Genomic DNA, 23403 nt, shown 5'->3' on the forward strand with positions numbered 1-23403 from the left:
AAAGTTCACTGAATAAGCTGAAATGGCTCAAAGTATAATTGTGCATTGGATCCGCAGCCCATAACCTGTGTATCTGTGTTGTTGTTCCTGGGATCTGCAGGAAAGAGCCTCCTGGAGAAACAGGGTATGTTAGGATTTTCACACCTGGTAGAGGTTGTCCCCTCCTGGAGTCTGTTAGAAGGGTGAGATGGAGCCCCTTAGTTAGTCTCACTACACCTCAACTTTCCCATTGGTAACTAAAATTCCACCTCACAAGACATTACTGTGGACAAAAAACATTTCTGACTCTGTTCCTGGCACATTGTAACTACATGAATGGTATTTTACCATGAGTCATGTGCTGAGGGATCCCTAGGGGCACAGTCCAGAAGATATGAGGTCCAGGCTGGGCTCTCTGTCCTCTCTGCCTCTTAGGTGACCTTTTGACAATTCATGAATGCTCTCTAATCCTGATATGCAAATGTGAAATGGGATTAATGACTCCATAATGGGAAGGAGTAGTGGCAGAGACCAGAGCATCTGCACATGTGTGTTCATTGCAAGTGCTGTGAGGCAAGACCAGGTATCAGTTCCTGCTAAGGGAATGTAAATATCAAATTCTTATTTTTCATTATTCACATATTCACATGTGTGCACATTGTTTGGGTCATTTCTCCCTCCTGTCCCTGACCCCTCGCTATTCCCCACATCCCCCTCGCTTCCAAGCAGAACCTGTTCTGCCCTTTTAATCCAATTTTGTTCAAGAGAAGACATAGGCAATAATTAGAAAGAAATAGAGTACTTGCTACTTGAGATAAGGATAACTATACAGAGAGATTCCTAGCATTGTGTCCATGCACATGTGTATTACAACCCGAATTAATTAATCTCTATCAGACCTCTTTACTACTTCCCGGTCACCTTCCCATATTGACCTGTCATTTAAGGTTACTGTATTAGTTCCTCTGCAGTGAGGACATCAAACACTTTCAATTTTTGGGTTTCCTACCTATCCCCATTCCCTCCCATATGTGCTCTTCCTTAGCTTGTGACCCAAGTCCAACAACATTACTGCCTTGGCCCTAGATCTAAAGTCCACATATGAGAAAGAACATACAATTTTTGGTCTTCTGGGCCTGGCTAACCTCACTCAGAATGATATTCTTGAGCTCTGTCCATTTACTTGCAAATGATAAGATTTCATTCTTCCTCATGGCTGAGTAAAATTCCATTGTGTATAAATACCACATTTTCTTAATCCATTCATCAGTGGTGGGGCATCTTGGCTGTTCCCATAACTTGGCTATTGTGAATAGTGCTGCAATAAACATGGGTGTGCAGGTACCTCTGGAGTAACCTGTGTCGCATTCCTTTGGGTGTATCCCCAGAAGTTGGATTGCTGGATCATATGGCAGATCTATGTTTAGTTTTTTAAGAAGTCTCCATATTGTTTTCCAGAGTGGCTGCACTAGATTGCATTGCCACCAGCAGTGTACGAGGGTTCCTTTTTCCCCACATCCTCACCAACACCTATTGTTGTTGGTGTTTTTGATGATAGCTATTCTAACTGTGGTGAGGTGGAATCTCAGTTTGGTTTTGATTTGCATTTCCTTTATGGCCAGAGATGGTGAGCATTTTTTCATGTGTTTTTTGGAATTTCTTTTTTTGAGAAAGTTCTGTTTAGTCCCATTGCCCATTTCTTTATTGGTTCATTAATTTTGGGAGAGTTTAGTTTTTTGAGCTCCCTGTATATTCTGGTTATCAGTTCTTTGCCTGTTATGTAGCTGGCAAGTGTTTTCTCCCACTCTGTGGGTGGTGTCTTCAGTTTAGAGACCATTTCTTTTGTTGTGCAGAAGCTTTTTAATTTCATGAAGTCCCATTTGTCCATCGTTTCTCTTTGTTGCTGAGCTGCTGGGGCTCTATTGAGGAAGTCCTTGCCTATACCTATTAGTACCAGAGTGTTTCCTGTTCTTTCCTGTACTAACTTCAGAGTTTTGGGTCTGATATTTAGGTCCTGATCCATTTTGAATTGATACTAGTATAGGGTGATAAACATGAATCTAGTTTCAAGTTTTTTGTAGATGGATAACCATTTTTCCCAGCAACATTTGTTGAAGAGGCTATCTTTTCTACATGATATGTTTTCAGAGCCTTTGTCAAAAATAAGGTGGGCATAGCTGTGTGGATTCATATCCAGGTTCCGTTCTGTTCCACTGGTCTTCATGTCTGTTTTTGTGCCAGTACCATGCTGTTTTTATTGCTATTGCTTTGTAATATAGTTTGAAGTCAGGTATTGTGATCCCTCCAGTATTGCTCTTTTGCTGAGTATTGCCTTGGCTAGTCGCAGTCTCTTGTGTTTCCAAATGAACTTTAGGGTAGATTTTTCAATCTCTGTGATGAATGTCATTGGGATTTTGACGGGAATTGCATTAAACATGTAGATTGCTTTTAGTAGTTTAACCATTTTTACTATGTTGATTCTACCAATTCTTGAGCATGGGAAATCTTTAAACCTTCTATAGTCTTCCTTGATCTCTTTCTTCAGGGGTTTGTAGTTCTCCTTGTAGAGTTCATTCATATCCTTTGTTAAGTTTACTCCTAAGTATTTGATTTTTTTTGAGGCTATTATAAATGGAATTGTTTCCACATATTCTTTCTCAATTTGTTCATTATTGGTGGATAGAAAAGCTAATGATTTTTATAAGTTGATTTTGTATCCTGCCACCTTGCTGTTCTTGATTCTTTTTGAATAAAGTTTGCATTCATGAATTTTTATGAGTATGGGATTCAACAAGGCATTTCCACCTTAGTAGATTTCTTTCTGATGTTTCTGTGCAATGCTCACAAAAACAATGTCTTCTTTCCTGACATTTTCTGGCTCTGCTCATCCCCCATTCCTTACAATGAGTCTTCTGTCTTATACAATCCTGTACCAGTCTTTCTCCTCTGGCCCTGCCCCGGATGTTTGCTCCTCCATTTGAGGGCCATCTTTTTCCCTAATCTTCCCTTCATTGTTCTACTTTGATACATGAAACAAAATATGTCCACCAAAATCTTCCTTCACCCACTCCATTTACCCTTTCCCCTCCACTGAAACCCACCACAATGGGTGGGTAGCACCCACCTGTATTTTACCTTCCTGTCCTTTTATTAACTGTATGTTGATTGTTAAATGGGTTTTTTCTTAAGCATTTCATATATATGTATATATATATACATATATATATATATGTATATATATATATATTGTATTTTAGTCAGATCAGCTCCTCTACTACTTTTCTATATTGCCCTGACACCACAGCTTACATTGTATTATATTATGTTTTGCATACACAGATGCAATGTGTTTCAAGATTTTTCACTCTAACATTTTCTTACCCTGTCCTCCCACTAGTAGTCAATTCAAACAGATCCACTAATCCAATCATACTGTGTGTGTGTGCATGTGTGTAATATGTATTTATACATTTTCTTATATGTCTAGCTTCCACATATGACAGAAAACATGCAAACTTTGATCTTTGAGCCTGACATACTTTGCTTAACATGATGTTGTCCAATGCCATTTATTTACCTGAAAATATCATAATTTCATTTTTCTACATGGCTGAATAATGCACCATTACATATATATATATATGTAATATATATATTACATATATATATATATATATACCAAATATTCTTATACATATATATATATGTATATATATATATATTTACATATATATATATGTAAATATTCTTATACATATATATATATATATATATATATATATATATATATATATATATACCAAATATTCTTAACCATTCATCAGTTGCTGGGCATCTGGGCTACTTCCAAAGCTTGGCTAATGAGAATAGCACTGCAATAAACATAGGTGTGCAAGAAGAGGAGAAGGAGGAGGAGTACAAGGATGAGTAAAAAAATGAGGAGAAGGGGGAGGAAGGAAAAGGAGGAAGAAGGAAGCAGAGAGGGAGGGAGGAAGAAAAGAAGGAAGGAAGGAATGAAAGAACGAAGGAAGAAAGCTCTGGAAATTTTTCAGGTTTCATTAGTTTTCCAGTAATGCCTTTTTTCTCTTTTAGATTCCCATCCAGGAAGCTGAATTCCACTTAGTCATCATGTCTCCTTAGGTGACATAGATCTGTGACAGGTTCTTAAACTTTTTTGCTTGTTATGATCCTTGACATTTGGGGGAAGTAAGAATCAATATAGTGCAGAAGTTTTCAACTTGGTTTTTTAATTGACTATATTGCAGTTTTTGGAAAATCACAGTCATGAATATGACATTCTTATGCCTCATGGTGGATATGTGATATAAGTAGGAATTATAACTGATCTCTCCATGGTAAAGTGATTTATTCCCTTTTGACATTCTATGTTTGGAAGAATACTATCTTCCCATTTTACTAATTGGAAAACTAAGGCTTTGGTGGGTGAATTTGATCATCCAACATCCCTCATTTCTGAACAATCAAGGGACAAGTTTCTGTTTAACTTTTAACATCATTGAACAACTATATTGAGCTGTGATAAAGTAGCATAAAATTCATTCACTGTAAATACACAATTTGATGAATTTGGTGGTTAAATTACAGATGGTAGCAACCATTACCAGAATCTAGTTTTCCAGCACCACCGACAGTTGTTCCATATTTTTACAATGTTCTTCTACCAGGTTCTCTACATTATTCACTCATAGTCTGGCTGAGGTCAATTATTGAAGCTATCCAGGGACCAACTGTGCCATTCTCTGACCATCTCTGAGGGTTTTTGTTGACCTTTGAGCAGGAAGAACATCCGGATTGGTTGCAATGATAGTTTAGACTCTTTTGTATTTTAAAACAAATAGGACAATTGCATGTGCAGACGTGCAACATGTCTACAGCAATGTTGTAGAGATTCCTTCAGCTTATAGATGATAAGATGACAAAAAAGGCAAAAATGATTTGAACAGATATTCCAAAGTGTGGTCTGTGAATAATAAGCTGGGATGCATAAAATAAGCATAGGGTGGGGCTTTTTATTTTTGAAAGGTGTTGTAGAAACACTTTCTTGGCTGTCCTGGAATTCCTGGGCTCTAGAGTGATTCTTCTGCCTCAGCCACTTGAGATAATGTTGGGTCCATGTCGGTTATACAGTGTGATTCAGTGGAGACCATTCTTTTTTATATTCCATTTTCCCACTCCCTTCTAATCCTTGTTTATAAAGTGCTTGGTGAGGTTCATTATACTATCTTCAACCACACACATGTAGTGTATTTTGATCCTCCTCCATCTCAGTAGTTTTCCTTTTCACCATCCCCCTCATGTTGATTAAACCTAAGACCACTCCCCTCTCACATTCATGTCCCATGATTATCATAATCACCACCATCATCCATATAAGTGTAGGTTCACTTATATGGGCTTTTTGAACTTGGCTTATCTCACTTAGCAACTTGATGTCCAGTTCCATCCATTTAAAAAAATGACATATTTCATTTTTCTTAATGACTGAATAACAGTGTGTGTGTATATATGTTCATATATATACATACATATATAAATACATATATACCATATTTCCTTTACCCATACATGAGTGATGTTGCAGTTACTATCTCAGCACTTGAATTACCATTCCAGAATTCCATTCTTTCCTTCCTTATAAGCTTTCTGTACAGAAATCTGCCAGTATTCTGATGCATTTGCCTTTTATATGTGACTTGAACATTTTTTCCTTGCAGCTTTTAAATTTCTTTCCTTGTTTTTTATCATTTTAATTTTTATTATCATATCATTGTACAGGAATTACACTGTGACATTTACTAAAATACTTCTTGTTTTTCTACCTAATAGTTTAACTGTAAAATGCTGCGGGTAGGTCTTAGTCTTGTCTGTTTAGAGTCCTAAAGCCTCTAGTACTCTCTTCTTTTGGTTGTTTTCTGCTATTACTTTGCTGAATATGTTTTTATGCCTTTAGCCTCAATGTCTTCTCCTTCCTTAATGTCCATGATAAGTAGGTTTGGTTTTAATGGTGTCACAGCATTCTTACATATTACATTTGCATTTCTTCAGTCTCTTTTCATTATGATCATCTTATATTTCCACTATATCTACTTTGTCTTCATGTTCTGATTCAGTCTGATGGAGAGATTTTCAAATTAATTTTTATTTGACTTAAAGAGCTCTTCCTTTCAGGGGCTTCAATTTGATTTCTTCTTCAGGCTTTCTATATTTTTATTGAATTTTTTTGCCTTACATGTCCTACTTATTGTTTTATCTGTTTATTTGCATTCTCCTTGAGTTCCTTCAGCTATTTTTATCCTCTTTGAATTAAGTTAGTCCTTTCTTTAGTCCTTTCTTTGTATTCTCTTTGAATTCAGTTAGTTGTATATCCATATTCTTTTTCATTTCATTGATGTGATTATGTCTTTCCTCTCATTGGTCACTCTTAACATTATTCTTTGTAGCTCAGAAATTGAGATATCATCCTCTAAACTATCAATCTGATCATTGGTTTTGTGTATTTAACAGGTCATGGTGTTACATTGCCTTGTTTTCTTATGTTTCTTTTCTTTCTAATTTTGATTTCATCAGCTCTATCCTCAATATCCTCTATCCCCTCCAATCCCATTGATACCTCTAAAAATATCCCCCTCTTACTTTCATGGCCTATTATTTTTATCATCATAACCATCACCATCATCATTTTATGTCAAGGTTATACAATGTGGGAAAATGATTTTTACTTTATAAGCATGGCTTATATCACTCAACATGATGATCTCCAGTTCCTTTCCTTTTCCTGCAAATGTCAGAGTTAACATGGCTATAGAGTTATCTCTCATTTGGATTGATTTATATTATACTCATTCAGATATATGTCCAAGAATGGTATGGTGGGGTCATATGGTTGATCTTTTTCAAGTTTTGAGAAAGCCCTGTGTGTATTTCCATCTTGGTTAAACTAGTTTATATTTCCAGCAACTATGTATGAGGGTTCCTTATTCTTGCACCATCGCCAATCTCTATTGTTGTTGTTGTTTATTGATGGTTGCCAATCTGATTGGGGCGAGAGGGGATTTTACTGCAGTTTTTTTTCTTTTTTCTTTTTTTTTTTTGAGAGGAGAGCACGAACGCAGTCTCCCACTACTACAAATTATAGTTTCCCACATTTGGGGAAGTCGCAGGTGTCAGCACATCCGGAGTACAATGGATAAGCCTTGTCCTGGGGAAAACCACCTTCATGATCATGGTATCTCCCCTGCCAGGTAACTTACTGCAGTTTTCATTTTCATTTCCTTTATGGCTAGCGGTAATGAACATTTCTTCATATGTTGACTAAACATTTGTATTTCTTCTGAGAACTGTGTGTTCGATTTGTTTTCCTATTAATAAAATTATTTGTTCTATTTGTGTTTAGTTTTTTGGGCACTTTGTATGTTTTCAATACTAATTCTTAAACCATGGAATAACTGGTTAAATTTTTCTCCCATCCTGTGCATTGACTTGTGATTCTCCAAATTGCTTCTTTTGTGATCATGGCATCTCCACTGCCAAGTAAGTATAGAAACTGCTTTTTGATAGGAAAAGGGGAACAGGTACTAGAGAAAAGGTTAGATCAAAAAGAATTAACCTAGAAGGTAACACCCACGCACAGGAAATCAATGTGAGTCAATGCCCTGTATAGCTATCCTTATCTCAACCAGCAAAAACCCTTGTTCCTTCCTATTATTGCTTATACTCTCTCTACAACAAAATTAGAAATAAGGGCAAAATAGTTTCTGCTGGGTATTGGGGGGATGGGGGGAGAGGGAGGGGGCAGAGTGGGTGGTAAGGGAGGGGGTGGGGGCAGGGGGGAGAAATGAACCAAGCCTTGTATGCACATATGAATAATAAAAGAAAAATGAAAAATAAATAAATAAATAAAAAAGAAAAAAAAAAGAAACTTTTTGTTGATGTACAGATTTTTTTTATGTTTTATACAGCCCCATGTGTCAGTTCTTGCCCTTATTTCCTTAGCAATTGCAGTCCTAATGACAAAATAATGTATTGACTTCCAGAGTTTTCCTTTTGATTTACTGTAGTACTTAAAATGTTAGGTCAAGCATTAATATCTTTCATCCATTTGACTCCTGTTCTACTGGGTTAGATATATGGATCTAATTTCAGATCTAAGATTCTTTTGTTGGAATCTTTAGGGTCTTTAAAGAATACAATCATAATCATCAGCAAATAGGGATAATTTGACTTCTTACTTGCTGATTTGAATTCCATTAATTGTTTTCTCTTGACTCATTTCTCTGTCTAGGAATTCAAGAACTGTATTTAATAAATGTGGGAAGATTGGACAACCTTGTGCTGCTCCTTAATTTAGGGGACATTATATTAGTTTGTACCTGTTCAGTATGTTGTGGGTTATAGGTTTGTCCTATCTAGCCTTTATTATGTTGAGTTATATTCCTTCTATTACTGATCATTCAGAGCCTCTATCCTAAAAATAAGTTGAATTAGTTCAATCTTTTCTGCATCAATTGAGAAGATCATGTTATATTTGTCTTTGATATGTTTATCTGCTGTATTAAGTTTGATTTATAAATATTGCATCTCCTCAATAAAACCAGCATGATCATTATATATGATCTTTTTTGTGGGGAGGATAATTTTTTCATTTTTTAATTTCATGTTTCAGATTCAAATCATATACATTACTTATCCTTTATGGTATTATATATTTGACTTGGGCAATATTACTTCATAAGAACTCATTTGGAGAAATACAACTTAGCTGTCTTGTAAAAATTACAAAATTTGTCAAATAAGTCATAAGCTATCAGAATTCTTTAATTGATCTTCATTTTTTCTTACTTGCTCCTGAATTAATTTTTCAGTGTTTCCTCTAAAATCAGCAAAACATGATTTGGAGTATCAGGCAAGCAATTACATCTTATGCCTAAGTGATCCCCCTGGGTTGCACATTGTACTGACTGAAAAAAATAAAGGCACTGGTACCAAGCATATCTACAGGGATTGGTGAAAGTCAAAATGAATCTTTGGGTTTAACGATGTAGGTTTTAGAATGATCTTTACTCCATTTACATCATTTAGCAGTTTAACATACCTCATTATAATAAACATGTTACACTAGTATTTACTTTGAAATATAGTTTACAAACAACTCAATTATAACCTACATACAGTGGCACTTTAGCATACGGGCAAGTTTTAAAAACAATTAGGGACTGTTAAATTTAGGCCATAGTATAAAAAGCCCATTGTCATACATCCTGCAAATTCATTTACTAAAACAGTCTGTTTTTCTAAGAAAAATTTACATAGCTACAAGTTTTCTACATGTATTTACATGGCTCTTTCTTCCTTAGGAACTTAAAATTTTCACAGCATACAACTCCCTACTTACACAAGCTTGGAAGGGATGAATGAGGCCAGATCACTCTCAGAATAGCTTCTACAGTGCTATAATACCAAGATTGTTCTTTGATAGCTATGGAGTGGTCTTCAATATTATTTCCATGACAAAAAAGTTTTATTGCATCTGTTGACAGATCCCTCCCTTCCCATTTAAAAAAAATGTGCCTCATTTAAATAAACTCCAACTGCCCAATACATAATAGCAACTGTACACTTTAGAAAATGCAATTATTAAGAAAAATTCACATTTTCTTCTGGCCATGCATTAGGTTTTTGGTATGTTACTGGTTTGGATGTCCTTACATTAAACTTTAAAATATCCACCCCTAGTTTTCAATCCTTGTATGTCTTAACTAGATGATTATAACCTGATTCACTACACGTAAATCTTGTGACCATGAATCTTATATTACTGTTCCCTGCAAAAGACAATAGAAAAAGTTGCTTCATTTACCATTCCCTAAATCTAAACTTCAGAGGTCACACTTAAAAGTTCTTCAGTGGAGAACAGTATCAGGTACAATTATTTACTTAAGTTGCACTGAAACTACTCACAATGCACAAAGCATATGTAATGAGTGATTGAGTCTGATTATATTTTTACACTATCAGGCTTACACAGATTAATTCCCTAATGAATATTTCAGACTAATTGACCACCATTTGTAATCATAATGAAATTTAAAGCTTAGTTACTTTGTCTTATACCTGTACTTTTATAAGGTTTAAATTAAAATGTCCTTATTTTCTTTTCTGAAGGATTAAAGGAATCAGGAACCCAGGGTCTTGATGAGCTGGGACTTGATGAATTAGAGTTCCAATTTGGATTACTTGGAAAATTTTTGTCCTGACCCAGTTTTGCATGGCCTAACATACAACTACTAATAGTTTATAACCATGTCCTCTTTCTTTATTCTTATGAACATTCTTCATCTGGGAATTACAATCCTTTGTCTTCTATGAAGCTGTTATTGGCTCTTCTAACATTTCTAGATTGAGGGCCTGAAATGTTGTACCTCTGTCCAACCCAAATGTTCAGCTTTGTTGTCACCTTTCAGTCTGCTTTTCAGATTGCAGGATTTCCACTTCCCATCCTCTTCCATGCCACCAAGCCCAGGATGACAGGCATTGCTTTATGAAGTATCCTTTCCTTTCCTCAATACAGAAGTTTTCATGGACCAATCTGCTGGGCTCAGCCTAGGGGCTAAGGTCACATCTGTGTCCTCAGCACATTCAGAGAAATACTTGTGATTTAGAACTCAGATTGCAGCTGTGGCTCCCTTTACGACATTGGAGCCTCCCTCCCTTTCCAGGGAGAGAAGAGGCATGGATTAAAAAACGAGCTAGCAGTTGACCAGCCTTGCATTTATGACATTTATGACCTTTTTGATGTGTTGTTGAAATTGGTTTGCAAGTGTTTTATTGAGGATATTTCAAGTAGGTTCATTTAAAAAAAGATTATCTTTTCTGCTGTCTCTGTCCTCTTTGAAAATGAGAGTTATCCTGGGTTCCTAGAATGAATGTGGTAGTGTTCTTTTTCTTTCTAATTCATGGAAAACTTTGAAAATTATAGGTGTTATTTCTTCTTTTAAACGTTAGCAATTTGACAGAATTTCTATTGGCTCCTAGGTCACTTTTAGATGGCAAATTCCTTACTGCATCCATCTCATTTCTTGATTCAGACATATTTAAGTAGTTTGCACTATCTTGGTCCAAATTTGGTTGATAAAATCCACCTACAAATTCATCCATTTTTCCCTAAACTTTAAAGATTATTTTAAAATGAACATTGTCCATTGGATCTTCAGAGAGGCAGAGTGTCACAACACATTAATAAAACCCTCCAGTATACCACCAAAAATTATGTAACAAAATATGAAGAGAACTAGGATGATCTGACTAATTCTCAATCCAGTCTAGAAACAACCTGATTAAGCGAGGTAAAATAGGAAGCATCTCTTCTGACTGTTCCCATTGGAGTCTCTGGAAGAAGAGATAAAAGGAAAATAATAGTGAAAACTTTACAAATTTCTGAAACACATGTAAGAATATTGGAAAGTCTGTTCTTGGCACATGATCAATCTACTCAGAACAACATAGAATAATCACCTTAAAATTAGTCATAGAAAATGACCTGTTAAATATGACAGAACATGTATGTGAAGTTTTGTGTCTTCTCATCAAAAACCATAGAGGGCAGTAATACAGGACCCCCTTGGTATCTAGAAGACATGACTAAAGCAGCTGAAACATTCACATGCAGGTCTTTTGCTGATACAAACTTCGTCTTTGAGCATCTCCAACCTCAGATCCCAGTGCCCTCTCTACAAACTATTCACTCAATGCCTGTGCCCTCATCTCCAACCCCTTGCCCAGCATATCCGAAAGCTTGGCTCACTCTTTATCCAGATTTGGCTTTGGGGTCAACACCAAATACACCATTCTTTGTTCTCAGCCTCTCTTTTTGGGGTTTTCTTCTGACTTCAGTGGGGGCTTTTTTTCTTCTGTCCAGGAGCTTCTCGGTCCTCAGGTTTTGGCACAGACTCAGCTATAAACATCTCCACCAAACCTGGAAGGAACAAAGAGAAGATGAGAAGGAAATGGAATTCAAAAGGAAGTGAAGGATGTTCACTTTCGCCTTGAGTAAGTTATTGAGGATATTGAGCAATAGATCTGATAGGTGTCTATCAGAAATCTGCCATCTTGGAACCACCTGATTACCACTTTTTAAATGTTAGAAAAGAGATTCAAGGACTTTTTGATCCACAACTGACCTCACACTAAACAGCCCCATACTAGTATTGAAGATAAAGAAGTTAAAGTCTCAGGCCAAGGGCAGCTCCTCAAACCCTGCCATCCATCCACACTGTTCACTTGATTAGAAACCCCATGCTTGCTGGGGGTGATTTACTGAGTCCAGCCTGGGACTACCTGTCACTGCCACTTACCATCTTTGTGGCACTTGGAGCAGCAGATATATTGATTCCTGTCTCCATCAGCCCTGAAATGAAATTGAACACAATATACGTGATCTGTGCACTCAGGCAGGAAGTCACAGCAAGCCCCACGTTTCCTCCACTTTTTGGAGCTATCCTGAGCAGTGGGGTGCTGGAAGTAATGTGGAAAAATTGTGCCTGACTGTCTTCAGAACCAGTCATCCTAGCAGCACGTCTGGAGACAGGTGTGGTGTCTCTGCCCATGTACTAAGCATCTCGTCATGGCCAGACGCCAACTGTGTTGTGACTGCACTAAGAAATGACAGAGCAGAAGAATAATAAGACCTCAAATTCTGTTTAAATTCTCTGCCACTGTGTGGTTGGCTTCAGGAGCGTCTAGGTCAGTAGCTAATGCTGGGGTACTGGGTTCCTCAGGACAAGTCTACCATGTGGCCGCCCTTTAATGACCCCAATGTGTTCAAGTTGTGACTCTGGTATTAAGTGAGGGCTTAGAGTGGTGCATAATTCCCTCAGACTTTGAACTACACATGGAGAAAACATGGACAGAGGCAATGCTGCCACTTGGTGGTCACAAAAGATGTGGCTGTCATTTGAGATGGGAGAAGAATGGAAGATGGCAGCCTTGGAAGAAAGGATTGTGTCTATAGCATCCTTGGTGTCAATGGCAGGTTTGGTTGACGGTATCACAGAGACAATGCCTACCAGAATGGTTCAAAATGTAGATTCTATCTTGGCATAGACAAAAACAGGAGGTGGCCAAAGAAGGAGGATCTCTTTCACTGTTGGGTAGGCTCCCAAATATGGGGCAAGATATGGCTTTTGTGCAAAATGTGTGATGCAGGGGGCCCTGGATATAGGTGGGCTGGTGGAAACTGATCCTTGGCAGGATGTTTCTGCAATGTGCTACAAGGAATGTGGGGAAAAGAGAAAATTCATAATGGAGCCCAGAGGAGGTGTGAAAATGACAGTGACAGTAGAAGTTTTGGTGTCCATATCAATGACCTCAGGATCTACCAGTGACTGTCAGGTCAGGAGTGCAGATACACTGGCTGCTACTGTAGAAAAGACAGTAGAGATGGGATGGATGTGACCATGCTAACAGGATTACTGGTGGAGAGACTAGGGGAGGGCTAGGGAAGCACAGAGGAGGAAGGGGATCTATACACATGGGTGTGAGTGTTTCCTAGGTGAAGGAGGAAGACTGAAAGCACAAATGAACAAGAAAGGGAGGTGTCTGGGATGACAAGTGGGAGGTGTTACAGCTCTTTCTATAAAGGCCTAGCATAACATGGGGTCAATTCTTTTTGACTTAAACTGAAGACAGGATATGTTCCGTGGGGAGAGGCAAAGGAGGAGTAATGGAGGTTGTGTGGTTCATTCCCACATGAATATTTGGTGTGGGGAAAGGTAGAGGGATGGAGCAAAGCAGGGTCCAGCATCCTAGTCTGCCTAGTCAGTGGTGGCAGGAAAAAATGGAACCTGCCAAATGTAAGTGTGAAGGGGAAGGGGATCTGCAGTCCCTACAGAAGGTGTGTGCTGTCAGTGCTGTCTACTACTGGCTGTTTATTACCCTGTGAGGTCCCCATTTCATGCTCTGAGATCTGGCTCTTTTGGAACTGATTGCCCTTCTCCCAGGTACCCCAGTATTTCTTTGTAGAAAGACATAGGATATTATGAGGTGGTGGAATCTCACTTCGAACCCACTGTAATAGCAACGGTAGTGACAACTGCATGGAAAGCTCTCTTGTTATCTTTATTTTTTGTCTGCAAGGTTTATGAGCAGAAGCTTTTCATGAAAGATGCTTCTCTAATGATCTAAGGTGTGACTATCTTCACACTGCACCTTTGTTGACATCTTGACCTCTGGTCATCATTGGTGGACTGCTAGGACAGTGTGGAGCAGCCTTGGGTTGGGTCAAGGATTATTGTCCAATCTACCAATGCAGCTCCTGCAAGTCTGTGAGTGTTGGTGACACCATGGCTGTAAGAGGAGCTTATGGTAGACACAGGGGACCTCATGTCTAAGTTGTTCTCCTTAGTGCTGCCCTTCAATCTCTGCCTGATGCTCCTTCTCTTTCTCTTTTGCCTTCCCCATCTTGGGCTCCTCTTGGACCCTCACCTCTGAGTCACATGGGCATAGAAGAGGGAGGTGACAGTATGCCATGGGCTCCACTGCCAGGATTACCTGCTCAGGTGTTGAAAGCTGGAGATTGGCTCTGCACAAAGGAACAGCGATCCTTGGTATTGTGTAGTGTCCAGAAAATCCAGAGTTGTGGAGAGTGGGTAGCACGATTGGTTCAGGGGATTGCTATGTGCTAAGGAGACCATCCTTTTGTTCTAGTGAATCCATCACCTCTTGCTCAGAGTGCCACCTCTTGGGGCAGTTTAAGGGTCTGCTGGCAAAGCCTCACCACAGGGATGCTAGTTGGACAGTCTGCACACAAAATGGATGGCAGGAAATTAACTTCCATCCCCTCTGGTGGCCAAGCAAACCATCCAAGTTTGTCTCTGTAATTTACCCTGGAACAGGACACAGAGGATAAAGGGCATGTGGGAGGGGCCATCAACCTACAAAGCTGTTAAGAAGGCACTAAAGGGACAATGGCGGAGGTTGAGGCCATGGCTACAGGCTTCACATTCTAGGTCCTGGCGTCTTCCATACTATGGTTTAGTGGCTTAACTTTGGCCCTTTTTAGTCCCTCCACTACTAGCTAGATAACATGGTGCCTCCTCCATTGGTTCCCCAGATCATTTAGGTCCCAGCAAGGGTCTGCTTGGGGAACTGTTTGTGCCCATCTTGGCATATGGGGCACCTCTATTCCCTCTTTCCCTGTGGCTGGGAGAATAGCAGCCATTGGAGGTGAAAATCATCTCCCATTTGGGTGGCCTGAGCCCAAACTCGCTGCTTTTCAAGGGAGGTAAGAGCATGACATCCTTCCAGGCCAAGTCATAGGTTTGGATTATGGTGATAAACTCCTGGATTGATCAGGATTGTCTGTATGGTTGCCCAAGTCCTTTTTCATCTCTTTTAGGTCTGATAGTTGGAATGAAACATAGATCTTACCTCTCCTTGCCACGTCCTGTTGTAAGGGATAGCACCCATGTGGAGGCCAAGGATAGCTAGGCAGCAAGGGAGGAGCTGTGGCTGTTATTTGTGGAGGAACTTTTGATCCCTCATTTTGGCTCTGGGGTGTTTGCAAAGGGTTTTGACCCTGAGTTTCCTTAGAGGGCTGGGGACCGCAGACCATAACCATGGCCCAGGTTTCCAAATGCCAATTGTTGGGCCATTCTGGATGGTCTCAGATAGAAAAAAAGCTGGCCATAGGGAATTTTGGTACATTTTTCCTCCTTTCTACAGAAAAGATGTAGTTGTAGGATGGTATTATAATGTATAGAGCCCTTTATACAGGATATTTGGGCCTTGCCTCAGTACAGAGAAAAGTGAGGGTCTTCTTAAGGTTGTTGGAGTCTAGGTCCTTCCAGTATTTCAATAGGCAATCCAGTGGGGATCTTTCAGGCACCAAGGCCAGAAGACTAGAAGGAGCAGATCCCATCTACAAGGCCAAAAAACTCCCAGAGTCCTCCCTTGGATTCAAGCACCTAAAAATCTTTGTTCAACAATTTCCTAGACTGCAGAAGTGGCACTTCCTTTTCTATTGAGTCATGTGCTGTCAGTACTTGATGCAAGATGTCTTCTCCCATCCCTGTTTCCATACTATCTTGTATAACAAGTCTGTTTCAGAAAAACTGTACTAGGACACCCATTTTTAAAGAGTGTGGGGGAGGTGTCTGGTGCCACATGCCTATCATCCCAGATACTTGTAAGTGAGAGCTTTGGAGAGTTGGGATTCAAGGCCATCAACAACAAAAATGTATGAGACCACATCTCAACAAGGAAGCAGGAATGGTTTCTATACTTGTAATTCAAGCTGCCAAGAATTCATAGATAGGAGAATAATGGTGTGAGGCTGACAATGTATATGATGCCAAGACACTACCTGAAAAAATAAAAGTTAGAAATTGGCTGGATGTGCACTTGCCCAACAAACACAAAACCCTGATTTCACGCCTCAGTACCACCCAGAAAATTAAACTAAACTAAAAATGTTATAGTATGGCATAGTAGTGTGTCCCAACAAAAGTATACCACTCAAGACTAAAACATCTAGACATGTCTGGCACCTGTTATTTGATTCTCCTTTATTTTCTTTCCCCAACCTGTCATTGAGTCTACCTCACATCCTGTTGCCTGAGACATAAAAAATTTGCCCAATTCTTGCTCATTTTCTCAGCACTTATACAGGTCACTTCTTCCTCCATAAATGAATTAAAGAGCAAAGAACACACATGAACAGAGGCAGATTAGCAACAACACTGTTTTTATATGAATAACTGAGGGAAGATGGGGAAGGATGAGGCAAACAATGGAAAGGAATGGAGCATCAATTTCCCTCTCCTGGATGGAGCTGCAGTTTGATGAGCATGAGGGAGTGAAGATAATGTAGAAAATAATAAGTTAGTGTCCCAAGAGTCAATCATCCTGGTGGTAGGTCTAAGGGTGGAACACCTGGTGGTAGGTCTAAGCAGAGTGTAATGTGGATGTCTTTCAAGGGGGTGTTGTATCCATGGGCTCATCCATGTGGACGACAGGCCTGATGAATGCAGTTGCTGAGACTCTGCCTACAAGTCCAGGTGTCAAGTCCCTGTTGGGAAGGACAAGAACAAATCCACTGAGAAGAGTGTGTTGCTTTTGAAGTGAAGCAGGGACCCCAAATGTGGAATGAGGAGTAGTTTGGGTGATAAAGGACTGGGAAAAACCTGGTTGAGGGTAGGGGGCCCTGCGTATAATTGGGATGGTATGAGGTGGGATGGTGGAAGGATGTATCTGCCTTGTGCTACCGCTGGCCAGGGGCAAGGGGAAGGTGTTCACAGTGGATCCTGAGGCTGATGTTAAAATGATGGCTGCACAAGGTGGAGTGGTATCCATAGCACCGTCTGCAGTGTCTTCAGCTGGCTTCCCCATCAAGTGTACAGATCCACTGGATGTTGTCTTAGACAGGGCTGTGGCTGAAGTGATAGGCAGAGCAGTGCTAATGGGAGGGACTAGAGAAGGGGTGAGGAAGGAATGAGGATGTGGGTGATCAATAGGCATGGGAGTGGGTGACTTCATTCTGCAGGAGGATGGAACAGGTGGGTGGCAGGAAGGGGCAGGATGAGGGTGAGTGCCATCTGCTTCCACCTCCTTATTTTTCTGTGAGGTCTCCTTTTCATTCTCATGGTTGTGGTTCTGCTGGCATGGGATGCTGACCTCCCAAGTGCTGAGGTCCTTCTCTAAAGAAAGGCATGGGAGCTTAGCAGGTGGGGGCTCCTCTCCTCGATCCCAATGTAATTGTACTGGTAGTAGAAGCTGCAGCTTCATTGGTGTTCTGACTTTTTCTCTTTGGAACCCGTGAGCAGGAGCTCTGGATAGAGGTTGGCTCCCTGATGGACCAGGGGAATGGTTTTCTCCCAGCACCTCCTTCCTTGAACCCTAGGCCTTTAGACAGCTGGGTTGATGGTGGTCATTAAGGGATTTCTCTGGCACCATGGAGCAGCCTGGAAATGGGTCACTGAGCACTGTCCCATTTATGGTGGCTTGTTCCAAACTCAGAACTCTTGCAGGGCTGTGAGACCTGGGAACATCATGGCTGTAAGAAGAGGAGGTCAAGGCAGACACAGTGGTCTCCTCATCCAAGTTTTTGTCCTTACAATCCTGCATGTCCACCTCTTCCCAACCTTCTTTCTCCTTTGCCCTCCCTTCTGTGGTCTGGCCTCTGAATCATATTGGTGTACAAGATGGAGGTGATTGGATGGCACTGGCTCCACCTCCTGGACAACCTGTTCAGGTGTTGAACAGAGTGTGGCTCTGTGCCCAGGAGCGGGTATCCTCACCTTTGTGGAGCGTCCATCAGTCTCAGAGCTCGGGAAAGATGCTCGTAGAAGTTTTTCAGGGGACTGCCTGGGTGCGAAAGAGGGCATCCCCAGAGTGGAGTTTCTGTCATTTCCTAGATTGTGCCTCCTCTTGGGGACGCTGTAATACACAGCTGCGAAGGGCACAGTACTGGGATCCTGAGTAAACAGCCTGTGCCCAGGACCCATAACAGGCTCAGGAGCCACGGGGTGATCCAGTTCAGTTGAGTGCCCAACGTGGGTCACAGGACGCAGCAGGTGACGGCTTGACTTGGGCAGGGAGGAGGGCCAGCAAAGGAACTTACTAAGTAAATTGCCCATTGTGGCCAATTTCTGCCCAAGAAGACAAGATAAGCGAGAAGTGGAGAGAGAGAGCGCAACCTCCTTCCAACTCCTGTGGCCTCTATGATTTCTGGTGAGATTTCCCAAACAAAAATTGCTATTCCATCATATGTAACATGTTATTTTCTCCATTTTCAAGATTATTTTTCCTATTTTCTCTGAGCAGTTTGATCATATATCAGGCAGATCTTTTCCAAACTTCTTGGATCAGTATCTCAAGAGTCTCAGAACTTGCAAAATCTTCAGCATTTTTTAATATATTTGACTCTTCAAACCCAGACATTTACATTTGTTTTTGACTTTTATGACAGGTTCTCCATAAGGTGCCAAGGCTGGCCTTGAACTCACTATGTTGCCCATGGGATCCTGAACTCCTGATCTTCCTTCCCTCAGCAGGCCTGGTAACTTGGATTGCAGGTGCCTCAACCAAGCCTGTATAGACACAAGGATATATAGATACGTATATCCTGCTACTTTGCCTAATATATGTATGTGTGTGTGTGTGGCTGTGTGTGTGTGCATATAAATTTCCTTTATTGTTTTGATACATGCATGGGGGTACATTGTGGCATTTTAAAAGGTTCCTACAATGTATCAAGTTTATCCTACTTGAATTCATTCCTTCCACTGCACCCCTTTCTGTACCCCTTCCCCAGATTCACAGAACAGTTTCAACAGGTATCATGAATCTAATTTAAGTTTTCTGCACATAGATACCCAGTATTCCCAGCAGCGTTTGTTGAAGAGGCTGTCTTTTCTCCATCGTGTTTTTAGTGCTTTTGTCAAAAAATGGCTGTAACTACATAGATTCATATTGGCTCTTCTATCTGTTCTACTGGTCTTATCTGTTTTTGTGCCACTACCATGCTGTTTTTATTGCAATGGCTCTATTGTACAGTTGAAGTTGAGTATTGTGATACCTCCAGAATTGCTCTCTTTGTTCAGTATTATCTTGGCTATTCTCAGTCTTTTGAGATTTCAAATAAACTTTAGGGTTGATTTTTCAAACTCTGTGAAGAACGTCATTGAGATTTGGATGGGAGTTGTGTTGTTCACATAGACTGCTTTTGGCAGGATAGCCCTTTTTTCTATGTTGATACGACCAATCCATGAACATGGGATAATCTTTCCATCTTTGGTGGTTTTCTTTGATTTACTTCTTCAATGGAGAGGCCATTCACATCCTTTATTAAATTTATTTCTAAGTATCTGATATTTGTGTGGCTATTGTAATTGTTTTCCTAAATTCTTTCTCAATCATTCATTGTTGGTGTATAGAAAGGTTATCGATTTTTGTAAATTGACTTTTTATCCTGCTACTTTGCAAAAGCATATATAAATTCCAGCACAGTGGTTGTGGGAGACTTCATAACCCCCTACCACCAATTGTTATGTCATCCAAACAAAAAATCAATAAAGAAATTCTAGAACTAAATCACACCATAGATCAAATGAACCTAGCTGATATCTACAAAATATTTCATCCATCTTCCACACAATATACATTTTTCTCAGCAGCTCATGAAACATCCTCCAAAATTGATCATATCCTAGGGCACAAAGCAAGCCTCAGGAAATATAAGAAAACAGAAATAATCCCATGCATTCTTTCTGAGCACAATGCATTAAAACTAGAACTCAACAACAAAAACAACAGCATAAAATATGCAAGCAATTGGAAGCTGAACAACACATTGCTCAATGATCAGTGGTTCATCAGTGAAATAAAAGAGGAAATTAAAAGGTTCCTGGAAGTTAATGAAAATGAAAACACGACCTACCAGAACCTATGGGACACAGCAAAGGAAGTCCTAAGGGGAAAGTTTATAGCCATGAGTGCATATATTAAAAGGACAGGAAGTTCTCAAATCAATGACCTAATGCTATATCTCAAACTCCTAGAAAAACAAGAACAAGCAAATCCCAAAACAAGCAGAACAAGAGAAATGATAAAAATAATTACAAAATAAATGAAATAGAGACAAAAAGACATACAAAGAATCAACAAATCAGAAACTGCTTCCTCAAAAATAATAAACAAGGTTGACAGACCCCTGGCAAATCTGACTAAAATGAGGAGAGAAAAAAACTCAAATCAGTGAAATCAGAAATGAAAAAGGGGAGATAACAACAAACAGCATGGAAGTCCAGGAAATCATCAGAGACTACTTTGAGAACCTATATTCCAATAATTTCGAAAATGTTGAAGAAATGGAAAAATTTCAAGATACTTCTGAGCATCCAAAATTAAACCAAGAGCATATTAGCCACCTAAATAGATCTATAACATGAAATGAAATTGAAGCAGCAACCAAGAGTCTCTCCAAAAAGAAATGTCCAGGACCTGATGGATTCTCTGCTGAATTCTACCAGACTTTTAAAGAAGAACTGATACCAACCCTCCTTAAACTGTTCCATGAAATAGAAAGGGAAGGAAAACTGCCTAACACATTTTATGAAGTCAGTATTACACTTATCCCAAAACCAGGCAAAGACACCTCCAAAAAGGAGAACTATAGGCCAATCTCCTTAATGAACATTGATGCAAAAATCCTCAACAAAATAATGGCAAACCGAATCCCACAAAGTATTAGAAAGATCATTCATCATGACCTACTTAGTTTCATCCCAGGGATGCAGGGGTGGTTCAACATAGGAAAATCAGTAAATATAATACAGCACATTAATAGAAGCAGAGGCAAAACCACTTGATCATCTCAATAGATGCAGAAAGAGCCTTTGATAAGATTCAACACCACTTCATGATAAAAGCTCTAAGAAAACTAGGAATAGAAGGAATGTACCTCAACATTTTAAAGGCTGTATATGACAAACAGTGAAGAGGAAAGGAGCACCTGTAAGGAGCAACATTGGCATCCTAACACATCCAAAGCTACAGAAACCTGGACCAGGGCTTGGCTCAGCCAGGGTGGCAGTCAAGTTGGGGAAGGCGGCTGGTGATCCATAAAACCCTCTTCTACTGTCCATTGGAGCCTCCAGTTGTAGAAGCCACACTGTGTGTAGATGAGTCCCGGGTTTTCTGACTAAAGGAGGATCATTGTCCCTGTTCCCTTCAGGCTGGAAAGGAAGTTGGACACTCTGTACATCGACTTGGGCACTCATGTGTGGGGAAGGGCAGCAAGCCCCAAGTTCTCTCCACTTGGTTGAACTGTAGGTCCCATGAGCACCAAGGGACCAGAAGTGATGTGGAAAACAATAAGTTAGTGTCCCCAGAGTCAGTCATCATAGTAGTGAATGTGAAAGTAGACGTTGTGTTTGTACCAATGTGTAAAGCACCTGGACCCTTACAAGAGGCCACCTTGGTAATGACTGAAATAACAAGTGTGGCCATTATGATGACAGACAACCAAGTCCTCTTTGCATAATGCTGTCACTGACTGCTTGACTACAAGACAGGTTAGGCCACTATGTACTGGGGTTCTGTGACAAACAACTGTTGTCCTATTGCTGCCCATTGAAGACCCCAAAGGTGGGCCAACTTGTAGTTCTGATAATAAAATGTTGGCTGAGAGTGGTGCTTCATACCTACATGTACTTTGCATGAAAAATGAAGGTGACTTGGGCAGAGGCAATGCTACCACTGGGTGGCAGATTCCCAGAAACAGGTGCACCATCCCAATTAGGATGTAGCTGTTCTTGGAGGGAAGAGGAGAGTGGAAGATGGCAGCATTTCAAGGTGGCATTGTATGTATGGCCTCATCTGCATGGATGGCAGGATTTGTTGAATGTTTTGCAGAGGCACTGCCTACTATTACAAGTGTAGAGCCCTTCTGGGAAGGACCAAAAGGGGTGCTCTGAGGACAGAGGCCCTCTTTTGCTGCCCAGCAGGGGTCCCAAATGTGGTTTTGATACCAAAGGGCTGCTGTAAACTTGGAATAGGGCAGGGGGCCCTGAATATCAATGGGATGGTGTTGTTAGTAGGATGCTTCTGCTATGTGCTGCACTGGACTGGGTGAAAGCAAAAAAGTTCACATTGGAGCCTGGGGACAATGAGAAAATAACAGCAACAGAAGGGGGAGTGGTGACCATATCACTGACCTCAGGATCTTGAGGAGGGTGCTCAATCAGATGTACAGATTCACTGGCTGCTGTGATAGAAAAGACTGTGAGCAAAGTGATGTGCAGGTCAGTGCCTACAGGATCGCTGATGAGAGAGACTAGGAGAGCAGTGGGGGAAGAGGAGGAAGGGGATCAATGCACATGGGTGTATGTGACTCCATTATGCAGGAGGGAGGCTTAAAGTGCAACTATAGAGGGAGAGAAAGTTTGGGGAGGTGAGAAATGGGAGGAGCTGAAACTCTAGATAACACATGGTCTTGATTATCATTGGGTAGAACCATGGAATTTGAACTTGAGTTAAAGAGAGGGAGAGGCCCAGCATGGAGAGGCAAAGGGGAAGGTCTGGATGTTGTGGGGATCACTCCTTCATTGATATTTGGTTGGTATGTCGGGGGAGGGAAGTAGGTGTAGAGGGACAGACTGAATCCAGGACCTAGCAGCCTTGCCTGTCAAGATAGTTATGGCAGGAATGGAAGGGATTTGGACAGTGTAATTTGGCAGAGGCAAACGGTCTGTACTCTTTGCATCAGGTGAGTGGAAAGAAGGTGCAGGGCCATCTGCTGCCACCTCTTCATCATCCTCCGAGGTCACCTTTTTATTAACCTGGATCTGGCTCTTCTGGCACTGGTTATTCTTCTTTCAAGCACCCAAGTCATTGTCTAAAGAAAGGCAG

At 40.3% G+C, this 23403-nt stretch overlaps 1 non-coding gene across 1 annotated transcript; it reads right to left on the bottom strand.

The window, feature by feature from the left end:
• Window positions 1-7091: 7091 nt before the first annotated feature.
• On the bottom strand, window positions 7092-7249 carry LOC141419041 (U1 spliceosomal RNA). The gene has a single exon (XR_012443717.1). It is a non-coding gene; the product is annotated as a U1 spliceosomal RNA (small nuclear RNA).
• Between the last annotated feature and the right edge of the window lie 16154 nt (window positions 7250-23403).

This window comes from Castor canadensis, chromosome 18 (assembly GCF_047511655.1).
Source record: "Castor canadensis chromosome 18, mCasCan1.hap1v2, whole genome shotgun sequence".
Taxonomy (NCBI): Eukaryota; Metazoa; Chordata; class Mammalia; order Rodentia; family Castoridae; genus Castor; species Castor canadensis.